The sequence below is a fragment of the Salvelinus sp. IW2-2015 genome, unplaced genomic scaffold, assembly GCF_002910315.2.
Source record: "Salvelinus sp. IW2-2015 unplaced genomic scaffold, ASM291031v2 Un_scaffold649, whole genome shotgun sequence".
NCBI classification, from domain to species: Eukaryota; Metazoa; Chordata; class Actinopteri; order Salmoniformes; family Salmonidae; genus Salvelinus; species Salvelinus sp. IW2-2015.
This window is the reverse complement of record NW_019942589.1, coordinates 216,412-235,804: the sequence shown is the minus strand read 5'-3', so window position 1 is coordinate 235,804 and position 19,393 is coordinate 216,412. Positions and strand designations below refer to the sequence as shown.

At 42.8% G+C, this 19,393-nt stretch overlaps 1 pseudogene; it reads left to right on the top strand.

The window, feature by feature from the left end:
- The window catches only part of LOC112068692 (guanylate cyclase soluble subunit beta-1-like), a 52,883-nt pseudogene that overhangs the window by 12,237 nt on the left and 21,253 nt on the right, over positions 1-19,393 (top strand).

Genomic DNA, 19,393 nt, shown 5'->3' with positions numbered 1-19,393 from the left:
AAGAAACAATGGACATTAGACTGGTGGAAATCTGTCCTTTGATCGGAGTCCAAATTTGAGATTTTTAGTTCCAACCACTGTCTTTTTGAGACACAGAGTAGGTGAACGGATGATCTCCGCATGCGTGGTTCCCTCCGTAAAGCACGGAGGTGGTGGTGTGGGGGTGCTTTGCTGGTGACACTGTCAGATTTATTTAGAATTCAAGGTACACTTAACCAGCATGGCTTCCACAGGATTCTGCAGCGATACGCCATCCCATCTGGTTTGCACTTAGTCCCACTATCATTTGTTTTTCAACAGGGCAATGACCCAAAACACACCTCCAGGCTGTGTAAGGGCTATTTGACCAAGAAGGAGAGTGATGGAATGCTGCATCAAATAACCTGGCCTCCACAATCACCCGACCTCAACCCAATTGAGATGGTTTGGGATGAGTTGGACCAAAGAGTGAAGGAAAAGCAGCCAACAAGTGCTCAGCATGTGTGAACTCCAAGACTGTTGGAAAAGCCTTCCAGGGGAAGTTGGTTGAGAGAATGCCAAGTGTGTGCTAAGCTGTCAAAGGCAAAGGGTGGCTACTTTGAAGAACCTAAAATATTTTGATTTMAACTTTTTTGGTTACAACATGATTGCATATGTTTTATTTCATAGTTTGTCCTCACTATTATTGTACAATGTAAATCAAAAATGTTTAATGAGTAGGTGTCCAACATTTTTACTGATACTGTATGTAAAATCCAAAGTCCAATTTTATTAAGCATTTAGGTAAAAAATMTACCCTATTCAAAATGTTATTTCCATAATGTCAAACTAGGTCTTCTCTGATCTTGAAATTGAATCCATAATTCTAATCTGACACCGACAGAACCCCGTCATAATAAAAATAAAAATAAAATCAATACGGATTCGAGGTGGACCAGKTCCGACCCAATATGTCAGAAATGTGGGAGAATCGGATCCAAATTGGATAATGTCTATCGGACTCAAATGGATCCGAAAGAAATTCAMCTGTATTGATGTGCAAGCCAGTAMAATTGTTTTGACTTGTCTGGCAGGCAGTGAACGTTAACATATATCTAAAATAATTTAGTTACACAACAACTTAGTATTTTCATAAATAACATCCCTAATTTAAAATGTCAACACAAGGGAAGGGGTGTGTGATGAAGACGCACTATAGGAGCTTCTCTCTCCAGAATGCGCTTTCTGCCTCCTGCTAGTTCGTGCGCATTCATTGTGTGAATTGTTTGTCCCTTTCTTAATGTTTATTTTGCTTGAGCACACATAGAAGTACCTGGGCTGACGTTTACTAATATATGCCTATAAAAATTCCCATTTGGGAACSTCTGATAGCAGTTTTTTTGTCATCAGAGTTTTACATCCATTGCGAATGACAATAGTTCCTCACTGTATTTGAAAAATCTTTCCAACACTCTCCTTCCTGATAGGCCTAAGTAACCACTGCACCTCTGTGTGCTATAGCAACATATTGKTGATCCCATATCTCCAGAGGAATGTCATAAAATAGGCTACCTGAACACACCTACCGTGTGCAAATACAGCAGTGTCTATTCTGAGCTCATTGGTGTGGGAAACCGTGAGAGCCCAGTTGAAACAATGTTGCAAGTTTGCTATGGCAAGAGTTCAAACCAGACCGAGAGGCAGARAGGCAGAGCACCAACTGCAATGCGTAGCAAACGTGATTTATGGAGGATATTTATTTTCCTCAGGATATGTTCTTCAAATATAATTTTAGGATCTGGTCGGTATATCATATTTTCAGAGAGATCCAAGGTCCGTGGCCACCGAGCGTGATCCAATCTGGCTTCCGAGGGGCAACTACTGAATTTTGTATCCGACCTGTTTGGATACCAGGTCTAATCTCGGGTAATCTGAAGATCTGTTTTTATTTCTCCTTTATTTAACCAGGTAAGCTAGTTGAGAACAAGTTCTCATTTGCAACTGCGACCTGGCCTAGATAAAGCAAAGCAGTTCGACACATACAACAACACAGAGTTACACATGGAATAAACAAACATAAGCAATATCTATATACAGCATGTGCAAATGAGGTAGGATAAGAGAGTTAAGGCAATAAATAGGCCATGGTGGCAAAGTAATTACAATATAGCAATTAAACACTGGAATGGTAGATGTGCAGAAGATGAATGTGCAAGTAGAGATACTGGGGTGCAAAGGAGCAAGATAAATAAATAAATACAGTATGGGGATGAGGTAGATTGGATGGGCTATTTACAGGTGAGCTATGTACAGGTGCGGTGATCTGTGAGCTGCTCTGACAGCTGGTGCTTAAAGCTAGTGGGGGAGGTAGAGTCTCCAGCTTTAGTGATTTTTGCAGTTCGTTCCAGTCATTGGCAGCAGAGAACTGGAAGGACAGGCGGCCAAAGGAAGATTTGACTTTGGGGGTGACCAGTGAGATATACCTGCTGGAGCGCGTGCTATGGGTGGGTGCTGCTATGGTGACCAGTGAGCTGAGATAAGGCAGGGCTTTACCTAGCAGGGACTTGTAGATGACCTGGAGCCAGTGGGTTTGGCGACAAGTATGAAGCGAGTATGAAGCCAAAGAGATCATACAGGTCGCAGTGGTGGGTAGTATATGGGGCTTTGGTGCCAAAACGAATGGCACTGTGATAGACTGCATCCAATTTGTTGAGTAGAGTGTTGGAGGCTATTTTGTAAATGACATCTCCGAAGTCGAGGATCGGTAGGATGGTCAGTTTTACGAGGGTATGTTTGGCAACATGAGTGAAGGATGCTTTGTTGCGAAATAGGAAGCCAATTCTAGATTTAACTTTGGATTGGAGATGTTTTATGTGAGTCTGGAAGGAGAGTTTACAGTCTAACCAGACACCTAGGTATTTGTAGTTGTCCACATATTCTAAGTCAGCACCGCCCAGAGTAGTGATGCTGGACGGGCAGGCAGGTGCGGGCAGCGATCGGTTGAAGAGCATGCATTTAAGTTTTACTTTTATTTAAGAGCAGTTGGAGGCCACGGAAGGAGAGTTGTATGGCATAGAAGCTCATCTCGAGGTTAGTTAACACACACACGCCTCTATGTCAAACCACAAACAAAATGTTATATTTGTACGTACTAGGCTACTTTTCGCAATGATGTTCTGTCTGGTAGTTCCCCTTTTGTATAATTTGCCTCTGTCTACTCAGTGGCTCAACAACTTTTCACTGTAACCCAAACACAGCTTCCTRGGTGGCAGCTGTATACAAAGGGCCCATATATTATTGTTCACCCATCCCCCACACCACTATATCTCCCAGAGAGAGAGAGAATAAAACGCAGTCAGAACTGCTGGAGGCAAAGTGCTTTGGGAGGGGGGGTAAAAGGTCAGAGGTCAGGAACGTCGACCTCAGTCAGACGAGTGTCCGTACTGTTAACACTGGCAGCTGTTTTGTGCAAGCAAACCGTACTTTGTTACCTCGGTTGGGGTTATGTCACATGCGCCAAATACAACAGGTGTAGACCTTTGTGAAATGCTTACTCACAAGCTCTTAACAATGCAGATCAGAAAAAATAAGTCTTAAGTAAAGATWAAAAAAWAAAATAAAGAGCTGCAGTAAAATAACAATGGCGAGGCTATATACAGGGGGTACCGGTACAGAGTCAATTTGTGGGGGCACCGGTTAGTCGAGGTAATATGTACATAGGTAGAGTTAAAGTGACTATGCATAGATAAACAGAGTAGCAGTGATGGTGTTGGGAGTCGTGCCTGGCCATGCAGTCATGAGTGAACAGGGAGTACAGGAGGGGACTGAGCACGCACCCCTGAGGGYCCCCCGTGTTGAGGATCAGCGTGGCGGCTGTGTTGTTACCTAACCTTACCACCTGGGGGCGGCCCGTCAGGAAGTCCAGGATCCAGTTGCAGATGGTGTTTAGTCCCAGGGTCCTTAGCTTAGTGATGAGCTTTAAGGACACTATGGTGTTGAACGCTGAGCTGTAGTCGATGAAAAGCATTCTCACATAGGTGTCCCTTTGTCCAGGTGGGAAAGGGCAGTGTGGAGTGCGATAGAGATTGCATCATCTGTGGATCTGTTGGGGCGGAATGCAAATTACATTGGGTCTAGGGTGTCAGGTAAGGTGATGATCCTTAACTAGCCTCTCAAAGCACTTCATGGTTACAGAGGGAGTTCTATGGGGCGATAGTAATTTACTTCAGTTACTGTCACTTTTTTGGGTACAGGAACAATGGTGGACATATTGAAGCAATTGGGGAGACTGGGATAGGGAGAGATTGAATATGGTCCCGTGGTCCCTCTATAAATCACATTTGCTACACATGGCAGTTGGTGCAGTCCATCGCATTAATCTTTTAATGCTCCGCCTGTCTGCCTCTCTCCATCTGGCTTGAGCTTTTMGTATAGCAAACTTGCAACATTGTTTCAACTGGGTGCTCACCGTTTCCCACACCAATGAGCTCAGAACAGCTACAGCTGTATTTGTGCAAGGGAGGTGTGTTCAGGTAGCCTATTTTATGACGTTTCCTCTGGAGATGTGATACACACTGGAAACTATTGAGCGTGAATYACAAACTGGTGGCCTACCATACCCTGTTCAAAGGCACTTAAATATTTGGTCTTGCCCATTCTGAATGTCACAAATACACAATCCATGTCTCAATTATCCTTATTTAACCTGTCTCCTCCCCTTCATCTAGACCAGCTATTCCCAAACTGGGGTACGCGCAATGCCGTACGCCAAATAAAAATGTGATTCACATTTTCAAACAGTCCATTTAGATTTTCTAAATGTTTCACTGCCAAAAATAAAATTAGGCGCTAACATGTCTGACAATGAATGGGCAACATAAACCAAATTGAAACTGATAATTGGCCACGACTTCAACTGAATGATGAGGATGAAGAAGGTGATTGAATTTAGAACAGTGTAAGAATTGCTATTCCTCTGTCCTGCACGCGCACACCCGGAAAAACACTTTATTACCACTCAGTGTTACTTACTAAAACTGTTGTTACACTAAGATTTTTATTCTAAAATAAACTTAGACTACAATTAGGGTGTGGAAATGTTAAGATTATTTAGCTCTTACTGTAGTACTGTAGCCTACTCCCGACCGGTCACGTTGTACAGCGCCCGAGTGCACAGCGGTCTAAGACACTGCATTGCAGTGCAAACTGCATTGCTACAGATGCTGGTTCAAAACCTGTGTCGGCTGCAACCGGGAGACCCATGAGSCGACAGTAGGCTTTTGGTTTCTCCCTCTAAAAACAGAAATAATTCTAAATAACAAACTGGCTTTATTTACAAATTAGTAACAATGTCTCACCCCAAGTTCAAGAATGGCCTTTTTCCTCGCTCACTTTAGGTTATTTGAAAATTCAATCTCAAAAGATATTTTTTGAACAAGACATAGAAAYTTGTTTGCAATTTCAGTTTAATCCACCAAGAAAGACAGAACAAATATGGTGAACTCAAATATACTAATTGTTTAAAAAAATCTATTGGAACCTTTTAACAAGTGGAAATGGGAAGAAGTATTARTATTAACCTTGTTTTTCGCAGGCTGTGAATTCTGCAAACGTTTCTAGGATGGGCTATTAGCAGGACAATATACTGTATATTMGTCATATTGATCATGGCTCTCGAGTGGCGTAGTGGCATCACTACAGTCCCTGGTTCGAATCCAGACTGTATCACATCCAACTGTGATTGGGAGTCCCATAGGGCAGCACGTTGTTGTTGTTATTATTATTATTATATAAAATGCCCCTTAGATATTCTCAAAGATCATATTTGCCCTAATGAAAAATCCCCCTTAGATATTACATTTAGAATCCTCCAATCCTCTAAATGTAATTTATTTAACTGAATCTCCTTTTGGGCATTGGTTAMACTACAATTAGGGTGTGGAAATGTTATGCTTTTAGTACTGTAGCCTACTACCGACCGTCACGTACAGCGCCATATTTTCTGTTCCATCCTAACGGAAACCCAGAGGGTTTCATTTTTCTTGGAATAGAAACACCATAATATTAATCAAATTAAGCTCAATTTCTTAAAATCAATCCCATATACTATGTTCTTACAAAACAAGGTTTTAAAATCTCTTGTTCAGCCAATATTGAAGGCTATCAAATGCTTCTCAAAGATGCACTCTGGTGGTCAAACTAGCATTAATGGTAACAATGGCTGACAATTAAATAATGTGACATAGAATTCTGCGGCAGCCTGCAAGGTAGTATGCAGTATGACGCAACTTTTAAAGCAAGAACCACTGTATGTGCAAAAGTTCTATCTCACAACTTGATGAAACCTTCACTCTTGCGCATACATTTATTTAGAAACAAACATGCCAATTTGAAAAATAAGCCACGGGAGTTTGAGCGAGAATTAAGARGACTTAAGAGTAGTAAGACTTGTATAAAAGCAACAGAAAACATTAATAAAGCGCTAGAAGCGTATTTTGGGGTGAGCTACCAAGTGGCAAGGACAGGCAAGCGKCATACTATTGTGGAGGACTTAATTCTCCCTGCTGCCGCGGATATGGCTGGGATAATGCTGGGGGAAAAGGTAAAAAAAACGATACAGACAATGCCTTCATCAAACAACACTTTCACGACGCACGTTTTGAAACAATTACTGCTTCGCATACAAGCCAGTGAATTCTATGCATTACAGCTGYATGTGTTAACAGATATGGCGGGCTTGGCACAGCTCCTGGTATATGTCCGTTACGTTTATGGGGGAGTCAATTAAGACATCCTCTTCTGCAAACCAGGACAACAGGAGAGGATATTTTTAAAGTACTGGACAGCTTTGTGACATCAAATGGACTTGTGGTCAAGATGTGTTGGTATTTGTACTGATGGCGCAAAAGCCATGACAGGGAGACATAGTGGAGTGGTAACGCGCATGCAAGCAGTTGCTCCCGACGCCACTTMGGTACACTGCGGCATCCACCGAGAGGCTCTTGCTGCCAAGGGAATGCCTGACAGCTTGAAAGACATTTTGGACACTAGTGAAAATGGTTCACTTTGTTAAAGGCCCCTGAACACTCGTGTATTTTCTACATTATGCAATGATATGGGCAGCGACCATGTAACGCTTTTACAACATACAGAAGTGCGCTGGTTATCAAGGGGCAAAGTATTGACATTTTTTTTTAAATTGAGAGACCAGCTTAAAGTTCTTTACTGACCATAATTTTCATTTGTCTGACCGCTTGCATGATGACGAGTTTAACACACGACTGGCCTATCTGGGTGACGTTTTTTTCACGCCTGAATGATCTGAATCTAGGATTACAGGGACTCTCTGCAACTATATTCAATGTGCGGGACAAAATTGAGGCTGTGATTAAGAAGTTGCAGCTCTTCTGTCTGCATTAATAAGAACGACACACAGGTCTTTCCATCATTGTATGATTTTTTTGTGTGCAAATGAACAATGTCAAATGTGATATAGCGAAGCACCTGAGGGAGCTGGGTGACCAGGTACTTTCCCGAAACGGATGACACAAATAACTGGATTCGTTATCCCTTTCATGCCCTGCCTCCAGTCCACTTACCGATATCTGAACAAGAGAGCCTCATCGAAATTGCAACAAGCAGTTCTGTGAAAATTCTATTTAAATCAGAAGCCACTGCCAGATTTCTGGATTGGGCTGCGCTCAGAATATTCTGCCTTGGCAAATTGTGTTAAGACACTGATGCCCTTTGCAACCACGTACCTATGTGAGAGTGGATTCCTGGCCCTCACTAGCATGAAAATGAAATACAGGCACAGACTGTGTGTGGAAAATGATCACGTACAACACAACATTGCAGAGTTATGTCCATCCTTTCAAGCTCACCTTTCTCATTAACCTGTGGTGAGTTATTCAGTTTGATGAATAAATAAGGTTTTATATGTAAGATGGCTAAATAAAGAGCAAAATGATTGATTATTATATTATTATTTGTGCCCTGGTCCTATAAGAGCTCGTTGTCACTTCCCACGAGCCGGGTTGTGACACTCACTCATTCTTATGTTTAATAAATGTATCGTACAGTGTGTGTGGCAAGCTTTTTTTGATGGCAAAAAAACATTTGAGCGCACTGACCCTGGTGCTAGAGGGGGTACGCAGCTGGAGGTTTAAAGTTGGAAGGGGTACGGGACTATAAAAAAGTTTGGGAACCACTGACCTAGACTGATTGAAGTGGATTTAACAAGTGACATCAATAGCTTTCACCTGGTCAGTCTGTCATGGAAAGAGGAAAAGGAATGTTTTGTACACTCAGTGTATAAGCCATTTAGCACACACTTTTATCCAAAATGATTTACAGTCATGCATACATTTACCTATATATGGCCTTGGGAATTGAACCCACAATCCTGGCATTGCAAACGCCATGCTCTACCAACTGAGCCATACAGGACCACACTCAGTATGTTTTTTGGGGGAAAAAATGGGAATAAAAACATCTCCAGAAGACAAAATAATCTATACGAGACGTTTTCTTTTCKCTTTTCTTTAGATTGCTCTACTCAGTCCTGCCACCYTCGGTGGCCAATGAGTTGCGCCACAAGCGTCCAGTCCCGGCCAAACGCTACGACAATGTGACRATCCTCTTCAGCGGCATTGTGGGATTCAACGCCTTCTGCAGCAAACACGCYTCCGCCGAGGGTGCCATCAAGATAGTCAACCTGCTCAACGACGTCTACACCCGATTTGACATCCTGACCGACTCGAGAAAGAACCCCTACGTGTACAAGGTTTGAAGGGATATTTTGTTTTTCTCTACTCTTATTTACAGATCAAATTTAAACATTGACGCATGTGCAACAGTCAGATGCATTGCACCATTATCACACCTTATACCATGGCATTGTTTGAATACTCCTTTCTGATTGGCTTGAAGGGCATTCTGGAGCGTGCATTATTTGAGTAATAATGCCCTCGAAGCCGGTGTTTGGAGGATATATTGGCACGTGCTTTTATACAACGGCTTAGCAACATAATGAACATGTCAATCATGATTTGAATAAGTTATTTTGATGAATTTATTAATACCATTTCATCCTTCTACAAGATATAGTCCCGACCACAAATCTAGGTTTGCTACCCAAGCCGGCTGGTCATTGCCAGAGATGCAACCTAATCGTTCAGTCTTTTTGTTCTGTCTATGGACCCGACCCAGTTGTTCGTTCTAAATGTTCCATTGTCATACTGGCTGGCAACGTTCTTATCCCTTGCTTGCTAGCTAGCCAACTACGGCTAACTTACAGTCACGTCAAACACTGCAGCCAGAATAACAGCAGCAGTGGCATTTGCATTTGTTTAAGCTGTTTTCGAGTGAAATTTATTTGGACATCCATAACAATGAGCTAATGAGGCGTGATTTCACCTGGCATAGAAAATATGCTCTCGTTCAGAGGAGCTGAACAACGAAGCTGGAAAGACTGCAAACTAGCTGCACTTCGTTTCGTTTGACCTTTTTTGAATTGATATGTCTTTTGTATATATCCATAACAATTATGCCAGCTGATTCATGATTTCAACAGGCTGAGAAACGCTGTCTGCCTTTGTCTCGTCCTGACACGTTCATTACTATGGGACAGCAGGAGATCGAATTTGAATATTGAAACAATGTTGCAAATGTCGGAGACATATACAGCAAGGTTTATACAAATCTCCGCTGTTAAAAACTAAATGTTATTCTAAAAGAAATGTGAGAATGTCTAGATGCTTTTTATAGTGGAGATCAAGTTTATAAAGTTGGGGGGGCGGGTTGAAACAATTTTGCATTACTGCTTTTGGCCAGTAGAAACYCATTGAATATCAGATTCACTACATGGAACAACAAATAGTCCCCCAAAAAATCTAAATGTGTAACGGCTTTCGRCTTCCTCCTCGTCTGAGGAGGAGAAGTTAGAAGGATCGGAGGACCAATGTGCAGCGTGGTAATTGTTCATCTTGTTTAATAAAAGTGAACACTCAAAATACAAAAACAAATGTGAAAAACCGAAACAGTTCTGTCTGGTGCAGACACACGAAGACTGAAGACAACCACCACAAAACCCAACACAAAACAGGCTACCTAAATATGGTTTCCCAATCAGAGACAACACAAAACACCTGCCTCTGATTGAGAACATATCAGGCCAAACACAGAAATAGGAAAACATAGAAATACAAACATAGACTGCCCACCCCAACTCACGCCCTGACCATACTAAATAAAGACAAAACAAAGGAAATAAAGGTCAGAACGTGACAAAATGAAGTTTGTTCTGAAGTGTCTGTCCTATATCTGAAAGGAAACTATATTTAAAAAAAACATTTGACATGCATCTATCCCTTATTTTAAGCACTAAAGCATCTCCATATATACTACCATATACAGTTGAAAATCGGAAGTTACATACACTTAGGATGGAGTCATAACTTGTTTTTCAACCACTCCACACATTTTTTGTTAACAAAATATAGTTTTGACAAGTCGGTTAGGACATCTACTTTGTGCATGACACAAGTCATTTTTCCAACAATTGTTTACAGACAGATTATTTCACTTATAATTCACTGTATCACAATTCCAGTGGGTCAAAAGTTTACACACACTAAGTTGACTGTGCCTTTTAAACAGCTTGGAAAATTCCAGAAAATTATGTCATGGCTTTAGAAGCTTCTGATATGCTAATTGACATCATTTGAGTCAATTGGCGTGTACCTGTGGATGTATTTCAAGACATACCTCAAACTCAGTGCCTCTTTGCTTGACATAAGGGGAAAATCAAAAGAAATCAGCCAAGAATTGTATACCTTCACAAATCTGGTTCATCCTGGAGCAATTTCCAAACGCCTGAATGTGCCACGTTAATCTGTACAAACAATAGTAAGCAAGTATAAACATATCGCTCAAGAAGAAGACGCGTTCTGTCTCCTAAAGATGAGCGTACTTTACTTTGGTGCGAAAAGTGCAAATCAATCCCAGAAACAACAGCAAAGACCTTGTGAAGATGCAGGAGGAAACCGGTACAACAGTATCTATATCCACAGTTAAACGAGTCCTATATCGACATAACCTGAAAGGCCGCTCAGTAAGGATGAAGCCACTGCTCCAAAACCGCCATTAAAAAAGCCAGACTACGGTTTGCAACTGCACATGGGGACAAAGATCATACTTTTTGGAGAAATTTCCTCTGGTCTGACGAAACAAAAATAGAACTGTTTGGCCATAATGACCATCATTATGTTGGAGGAAAAAGGGGGAGGCTCAAGCTGAAGAACACCATCCCAACCATGAAGCACGGGGGTGCAGCATCATGTTGTGGAGCTGCTTTGCTGCAGGAGGGACTGGTGCACTTCACAAAATAGATGGCATCATGAGGGAAAATTATGTGGCTATATTGAAGCAACATCTCAAGACATCAGTCAGGAAGTTAAAGCTTGTTTGCAAATGGGTCTTCCAAATGGAACATGACCCCACGCATACTTCCAAAGTTGTGTGGCAAAATGGCTTAAGGACACAAAGTAAAGGTATTGGAGTGGCCATCACAAAGCCCTGACCTCAACTCTATAGAAATTTGTTTGCAGAACTGAAAAACCATGTGCGAGCAAGGAGGCCTACAAACCTGACTCAGTTACACCAGCTCTGTAGGAGGAATGGGCCAACATTCACCCAACTTATTGTGGGAAGCTTGTGGAAGGCTACCCAAAACGTTTGACCCAAGTTAAACAATTTAAAGGCAATGCTACCAAAATACAAATTGAGTATATGTAAACTTCTGACCCACTGGGAATGTGATGAAAGAAATAAAAGCTGAAAATAAATCACTCTACTATTATTCTGACATTTTCACATTCTTAAAAGGAAGTGGTGATCCTAACTGACCTAATACAGGGAATTTTTACTAGGATTAAATGTCAGGAATTGTGAAAAACTGAGTTTAAATGTATTTGGCTAAGGTGAATGTAAACTTCCGACTCAACTGTATATATTTTTTTACAGGGACCTTCAGACGAGTCTTGTGTGCGTCCTAAGAGAACAACATTGTTTGTTGAGTCTCAGCTTTCCACAGAGGTGTCATTTTAGTGTGTAGCCCAACAATTTGGATGCTACAGTGTGAGAATACTGTTTTTCGGAATGTCTTATGGCCTTATAACACTGTCTAGCTCTGTCACCTTTAACCCCAGATGTGGAAGAGCAATATTGGCGGATGTTGTGGATGAGATGCAGCAGCCCATGAGGAGAGAGTGAAAATACAGGTCTCATGCTTAAACAGAAGGATTATGATGGAGTTTTTTTATGTTAATTTGATTTGGCGCAGCGAGGAATTGTAGGCTAAGGGTTAAATTACTAACAATTTTTTTTAAATTTTGTTATGTCAAGACTTTAACGTATAAAAGCCAAGCTGTTTGAAAAAGGGAATGTTCTATATAACATTTACATTAAAGATATGCTTCATTATGTAAATCCATCAATTTAAGCTTCAGTTGTTTGGAATGGTTGGTTAAGATTAATCGGATCTCAATCTAATCTGTGTATACCAGTATTATTATTACAATCTAACTAGAAAGGGCAATCTGCAGTTCTGCATCAATTTTAAGATTGTATTAAATGGTATATACACCCATTGATTCTTGAAGAATTTAACTTACAGATTCCTCTGTCGTACCCCATCAGAATCCAAAATATAAACTTGTTTTATCCTTTGTTTGTAAACAATGTAAATGTGGGAAAAATACTGTATAGCCTTAAAACATGGTTAAAACTATAATGTTGCTATAATGGATAGTCAGTCCTTGTATCCATAGCCCTGTCCATGAGTTCGAAAGTGGTTGCATTTCTCCAGCCCCGTCCCTCAGCTGTTTACCAAATCAGTGGCGGTGTGTTTTTGTTCGAGCAGCTGATTGCTCTTTTAATAGTAGTACCAATTCAAACTTTTTCAAATGTCGTAAGTCACAAGTGTGATGTACTGTAGAATGGATTTACTTTGGATGTTTCTCTATTCAATAGCCTCACTGGGTAAACTTCCATTTTAAAACCCCATTTTGTTATCGAGCAAGATTTTATATTCGTCGTCACTGGGCACTTTAGGCTTTCAGACAAGAATGCACRTTAAGAAGTCAAACAAACCTTACTACATCCACGGGAAGMACTTCAGCACTGGGTCACCAAAATAAGTCAAATTTACACTACCATCCTCAATGACTAGGTGGTCCAAGTTAACTGGCTCCGAAGAGCCTTGAATGTCTATAAYCTGGCATAAGTGTTTAAGTAGAGATGTTTCAACTGCAGGGCGTTTGTTAAAATAACTGCCATTATCATAGTCCGCTCCTGAAGGGGTCTGAGTTGGGCTCGATGAGCCCAAAAGGGTTGTGTCTTAAAGAAATACTACTGCAAATTTACCCTATCATGACAGTTTTTGCTCTGTACTTGTAGTATCTTAAGAGGCTTCTTAGATTGACGCCAGACATGTAAGTARGTTTTAGTATTTAATGGTAACCTAGAATAACATTCCCTAATGCACCTGGCGTAAGCTACCGGGGGTTCTCTCAAGCATGGTTATATGGCAGACAGAAAACGGCTACCGATAGCGGAACGCAAACCCCCGTCTTGAGTCAATACTGCCATCTATTGGTAAACAAATATACCAGGTTACTACATTCCACTCTTTATAGCTAATAACACAATTCCTTTCTGAGCTAAAGCTGCCAATTTTCTCATAACAAATCATACTATTTTTTATATTTTTCCCCGAACATGATCTCCCTTAGGATCTGAAATAGTCTGGCGGACGTCTCTCTAATAGAGTGTCTCAGAGGTGGTGTAGCTAGTGCCACCAGCACTTCACCCCTTGATTGTGAAAAAGTCCTTTTGTGGAGACTTCACAGGAGGAGGTCGTCTCGGATTGGTGGTCTCAGGAAGTTGAGCCTTGGTCTGTTTGTCCAACTGCAACTCTAGGGAACGTTCCAATGTCCTGTCCTGCTCGTTTCAGCATTGATCCATGTCCACGTATGGAACTGGAATTCGAGCTCGGATCTTATCCACGTGTCTCCTTGGTCTTTGGCCACTTCCGATGATCACAGTATAGGATACTGGTCCTAAGCAATCCTCAATTGTAGCTGGAATCCATTTAGGACCAWACCTGTAGTTTCTTGTGTAGATATCTCCAGGTGAGAAACTTCTGAGTTTGGCTCTGTCATGATTCRGRTTTTGATTCCATTGCTTTTGTTGTATTTTCACTTTCAGGTCTGGCCTGATGAGATCAAAAGCCTTAACCTCCTTGACATCAGCATTTCTGCAGGTGACAACCCAGTTGTAGCTTGAGTGATCCTGTAGCTAAACAAGAATCTTGACACCTTTGTTTCAATGCTGTCCCCTTGCATCTTCCTCATCCCCTCCTTCAAGGTCTAAAATGCACGTTCTGCTAATRCGTTTGAAGATGGGTGAAAAGGGGCTGACGTTACATGCTGAATTCCATTTTGTTTCATGAACCTTGTGAATTCAGTGTTTGTAAAACAAGTAGCATTGTCACTAACCAACATGAGGCAATCCCATGACACTGAAGCTTTGTCTCAACTTCTCAACCGTAGCCTGCGATGTCGACGTGTTCATGGGGTAGACATCCATCCACTTTGATTCTTATTCAATCAGCACAAGGAACATTTTCCCTAGGAAGGGTCCAACGTAGTCCACATGTAGTCGTGTCTATGGTTTTTCCATCCATTTCCATGGATGTAATGGTGGGGTGGAGGGGGGTGGCTTCCTGTTACTCTGACAATCTTCACACCGGCTAACCTCATTTTCCACATCCTGGACCATCTTTGGCCACCAGACGTAGGACCTCGCTAGGCCTTTCATTCTCAACATACCTGAAAGCGACTGGTGCAACAACTTCAGTAGCATACCCCACCCTTGTGGTGGAATAACTACTCTTGAAGCCCACAGAACACATCCATCTCGAACACTCAAGGCCAAGCGGCGAGCGTAGTAAGGCATGATCTGAGGCTCTGTCACTGTAGACCATCCTCTCAGGATAAATTCATGCACTTGTGATAATGTCACATCCTTTGAAGTCCATTTCCTGATTTGTGCTGTGTTCACGGTTGGATCTTCCAACACGTCGATCATCAAGACTTGGTCATTTTATCCTTCCTGAGCGACGCTTTCTGGAATAGGCAGCCTACTCAGAGCATCAGCATTCCCATGGTATCTACTTGGCTTGTAAATTATCCTGTACTCGTAGGCACCGCCTCCACCAACTAGCAGGAGCATCAAGCTTTCATTTCCCATGGGGTGATTTACCCGTCTAACCGTCTTTAAATAAAGTTCATTTATGTACTTGTCGTCATCGATATAAATTACTCCCTGTACTCCCGTAAGCCTCTTCAGCCGACCCATGCGTGTTGGTAACAGCCCATGTTGAACCGACTCTTTGGAGAGACCATTTCTCTCACCACTCTTGGAGAGACCATATCCTCGAATAAAGTACTTGGAATCTCTGTACTTCGAATATGACAGCCCAGTCCTTCCTTTCCAGCGAGGGACTCGTTACCTGTTTCTCCGCTGCGCGAGACCGGAAACAGGTATGTTATTGGAGCCACGATGAACTCCGATGGGAAACAGAAGAAAGACTTCTCTCCATGTTACCCAGTGTGGATCAGCGCCGAGCATCCAATCACACCGATCATGTCGGAATATGCAAGGGAAAGGCATGAACACGATAAGATGCGGATGGATGTCCCTGCTGAGGTAGATGCACAACACAGCAACCCACTAGTGATTGCAATGTACATGTAGTTTACCACCTTTTGACTCCTCTTATCGACAAAATGCACCCTCTTCTGAATTCTGAAGCACCCTATATTTTCCGAGGACCACATCACGACCAGGGGCAATAAGACAAAGTTGATAGCGGATGGAAGCGTACCGAAGGGTAGAGACGGCTTAGGTGGTAGGAGTAAGCAATTGTGTAACATTAGTTCAGTAAGACCTAATAGGCCTTTCAGCTCTGTAACGCTTGTCAGCATGGATGAGCTTTTCACACGACATGTCCCTCACTTTAGCTTTGCACTGTCCCGATGTAACACCACCTAATCGAGCGTTGCCCCCACCTTGTGACGCAAGCAGGTATCTTCGCGCGCGGCTATCTTCATTTCCACAGCTAACACGTGTACGGGGACCCCACCTACTCAACGGAGCCGCAAAGACCCCAGCTCCTCCATCACTCCTCAAACTGGTAATTCAACCTCCCAAGTTTCTGAGATCGCTCCTCCTCGGACAAGAATGTCGTCGAGGGTAAACCACTACCTTGGGTATCTCCTGCAGAAAACCTCCCTCCATGGGTTCCTGGGAAGATAGCTTGGTCAGCCAAGAAAAGACACACAAAAAATGTGGGGCCCACCGAAAGGTACAGCGAGATTGAGCATACAGGTTCAAACATTCTCCTTCTGTGGGTGTTAATGGTCATGCTAAATGAATACATCTGTGAACGCATTTTCTATTGTCCATTAGTGCCCTGACTTGCTGATATGATGGAGACTGCCTCGTCTCAGCTCCTGAACTGAACACCCTATCCGGTATAAACCAATTGAGACAATGAGAGCAAATCCTCCATCATTTGGGCTATTAGGTTACTAACGCTTTCCTACGTGGATGAAACTATTTGTCCGCTGTAATCACATCCAAAGCATAATCTGATTGATATCCCAATCTGGTTTGAAATATTAGAGAAACAAAAACCTGGTGCCTGCCACCAGCAATACATTCTAAGAAATATGGACAGAAGAATAATTATATACCTCGTCTCGCTAAAGTGTCTGGTACAATTTCCACAGTTCATCTTTATCAGGCTTCATGGCATATGGAACTGATCTTGGCGTCCAGTGGCTGAGCAGCAACAATTGACACCTGGCCTAAGCATTAGACATCTTTGCTAATATTCCATCCAGCTCTTTCTTTGAAAACACACATGTTTTGAAACGCACCGTAGAAGTAGGGGTGCTCAATGTGCTAGAGTGTGTTCATACAGGCCGTTTGGGTCAATGCAGAAGGTGACCAATAGTAACGCAGACGTGAGTATATGTTGTTCCATTCATCTTAATAGAAATATAAAACCAACTGAACACATGAAAAATACAGAAAAAACAACAAAGCACGAATACGGACCGTGAGCAAACACATTCTGTCTGGTGCAAGGACACAAAACACCACAAATATGCCACAAAATGGTCATCGAAACCACACTGGTAAGGAAAAAGGCAAAACTCGAAGTATATGGGTTCCTCCAAAGAGACCACCCGATACGAACAGCTGCCCATACTTGATTTGAGAAACCCTAGACACGCAAGCAGCTTTAACACAAAGAAATTAGATAAGCATGTTAGAAAATAATGAAACATAAGAGAATGCAAGACATTCAGACAAGGCCTGTTTCGACACACCGCCTCCTTCCAACATCAACGCACCGTGAACCGTGATACGCAAGCCACAGACTCTCACACAAGCCCGCCTCTGGTTAATCACTTGCTTCGACAAAGTATTAGGACTCAGGGATTGGTGAATTCCCACCTTCATGAAAACTCTCACCCCGAGAGGTGCTAGCGGGATATTTAATCTCGCGACTCCATAAAACACTAGTACGCTCATACCGGTGGACGGATCTGGATGGGGAACACTAATGCTGCTTTACTTTGGTTTGGTAATTATGGGGAGGCTCTGGCGGCGGTTGGAAGGACGTGGACGTCGAGCCGAGACTCCACTCAATTATAGTTCTTTGAGCCTCACTTGGATTCAATCACTCAAAGGCTCGTTTGCCTTGGCCATACACCACGACTGGGAGGCTTCCTGGCCATTAGGCACACAATACCCACTAAAGAGATGGCTTCGTGCGCATGAGAGACATCACATGAGGAAGGCTCAGAGGAGGCACTATGGAGCATCACATACTGGAGGCCTTTGACGATGGCGCGACTGGAATTCCATGGTAAACTGCGAGTGCTTGAACGTGCCATGGATGCGCATACTACTTCGAGTGGAGAGACAACATCAGGAGGCCGCGCGAGGAGCTTCTGGGAGAAGGTCTACCAGGACTACACACTCAGCCGTGCTGGAGAAAGCGATCTATTGTAAGGAAGCACCGTCTTCCTGGGCGCGGCAGGTCTCACCGGGAGGTACACGGGGCCGAAGAGAGATGAGCGCACCTTCGGCGAGAGCTTCTCGAGACTTTGCAGAGGCGGAGAGCACAACTCGTACCTGCCTGTGAATCACCTCGCCGAGTAAGACGCCAAGGACAATGCTTGGGTTAGCTCGGGAACACCAAAGAAAACAGGCCGCCATGCGGACCCCTGTGCTGGCGACACGGGGACGCATCCAAGCGTTACCCTGCCCGTCTATTGGATAAAAGATTGGTTTGAAAATAAGGGCTTTGGCAAAGACTAATTCTTACCTCTTGTGTCTGTACGGGCGCCTGGTCCAAGGATATAGCGACCGGCCCATTATTTTCATGAATCATTTTGGGAGAGGCCAATCTTTACGGCCGAGAGACCACTGGAGGCCCACTAAGTCGCCACAATTAATGAGTTTTCTATAAGTGGTGCCTGAATATGACCTTAAATAAATCACAGAACAGTGTCACCAGACAATCGCGACAACCCCTACACATCCAACAGCATCAATGTACACACAGAGGTGGTGAAAAAGAATTTGACTCGTAGGTCAGACCTCACCACGCTCCTTGCTTCACCGGTGGGTCACACCACATGCGGAGACTCATCTTCCAGTTCACACTACTTCTGCCATCTCACAAGATACGGCCGGTTGGGAAACAAAACGTTTTACATTTGGACCTGCATCACGATCAAGCGGACAAGAGTTGCTCACTGGTTCTACATATGTCCATAGCCCGTATTTCTTGACCCATGCGAAGTCTCTTCTTAATGGGCCCTGTTTAGTAGTGTTTTCTTTGCAGCAATCCACCCTTAAGGCATGATTCACGGTGGTCTCCTCTGAACAGTTGATGTTGAAGTCGTCTGTTAGCTTGAAACTCTTGACAGATTTATTTGGGCTGCAATCTGAGGCTGGTAACTCTAATGAACTTATCTTCTGCGGCAAAAGTAACTCTGGGTCTTCCTTTTCCCTGTGGCGGTCCTCTTGAGAGCAGTTATTCATCAGAGCGGCTTGATGGTTGTGTTGTGAACTGCACTTGTAAGAAACTTTCAAAGTTCTTTGACAGTTTCCAGTATTGACTGACTTCAATGTCCTTAAAGTAAATTGATGGACTGTGTGTTTCTCTTTGCTTATTTGAGCTTTGTCCTGTTTACCAAATAGGCTACTCTTCTGTATACCATCCCTACCTTGTCACAACACAACTGATTGCTCAAACACATAAGAAGGAAAGAAATTCCACAAAAAATTA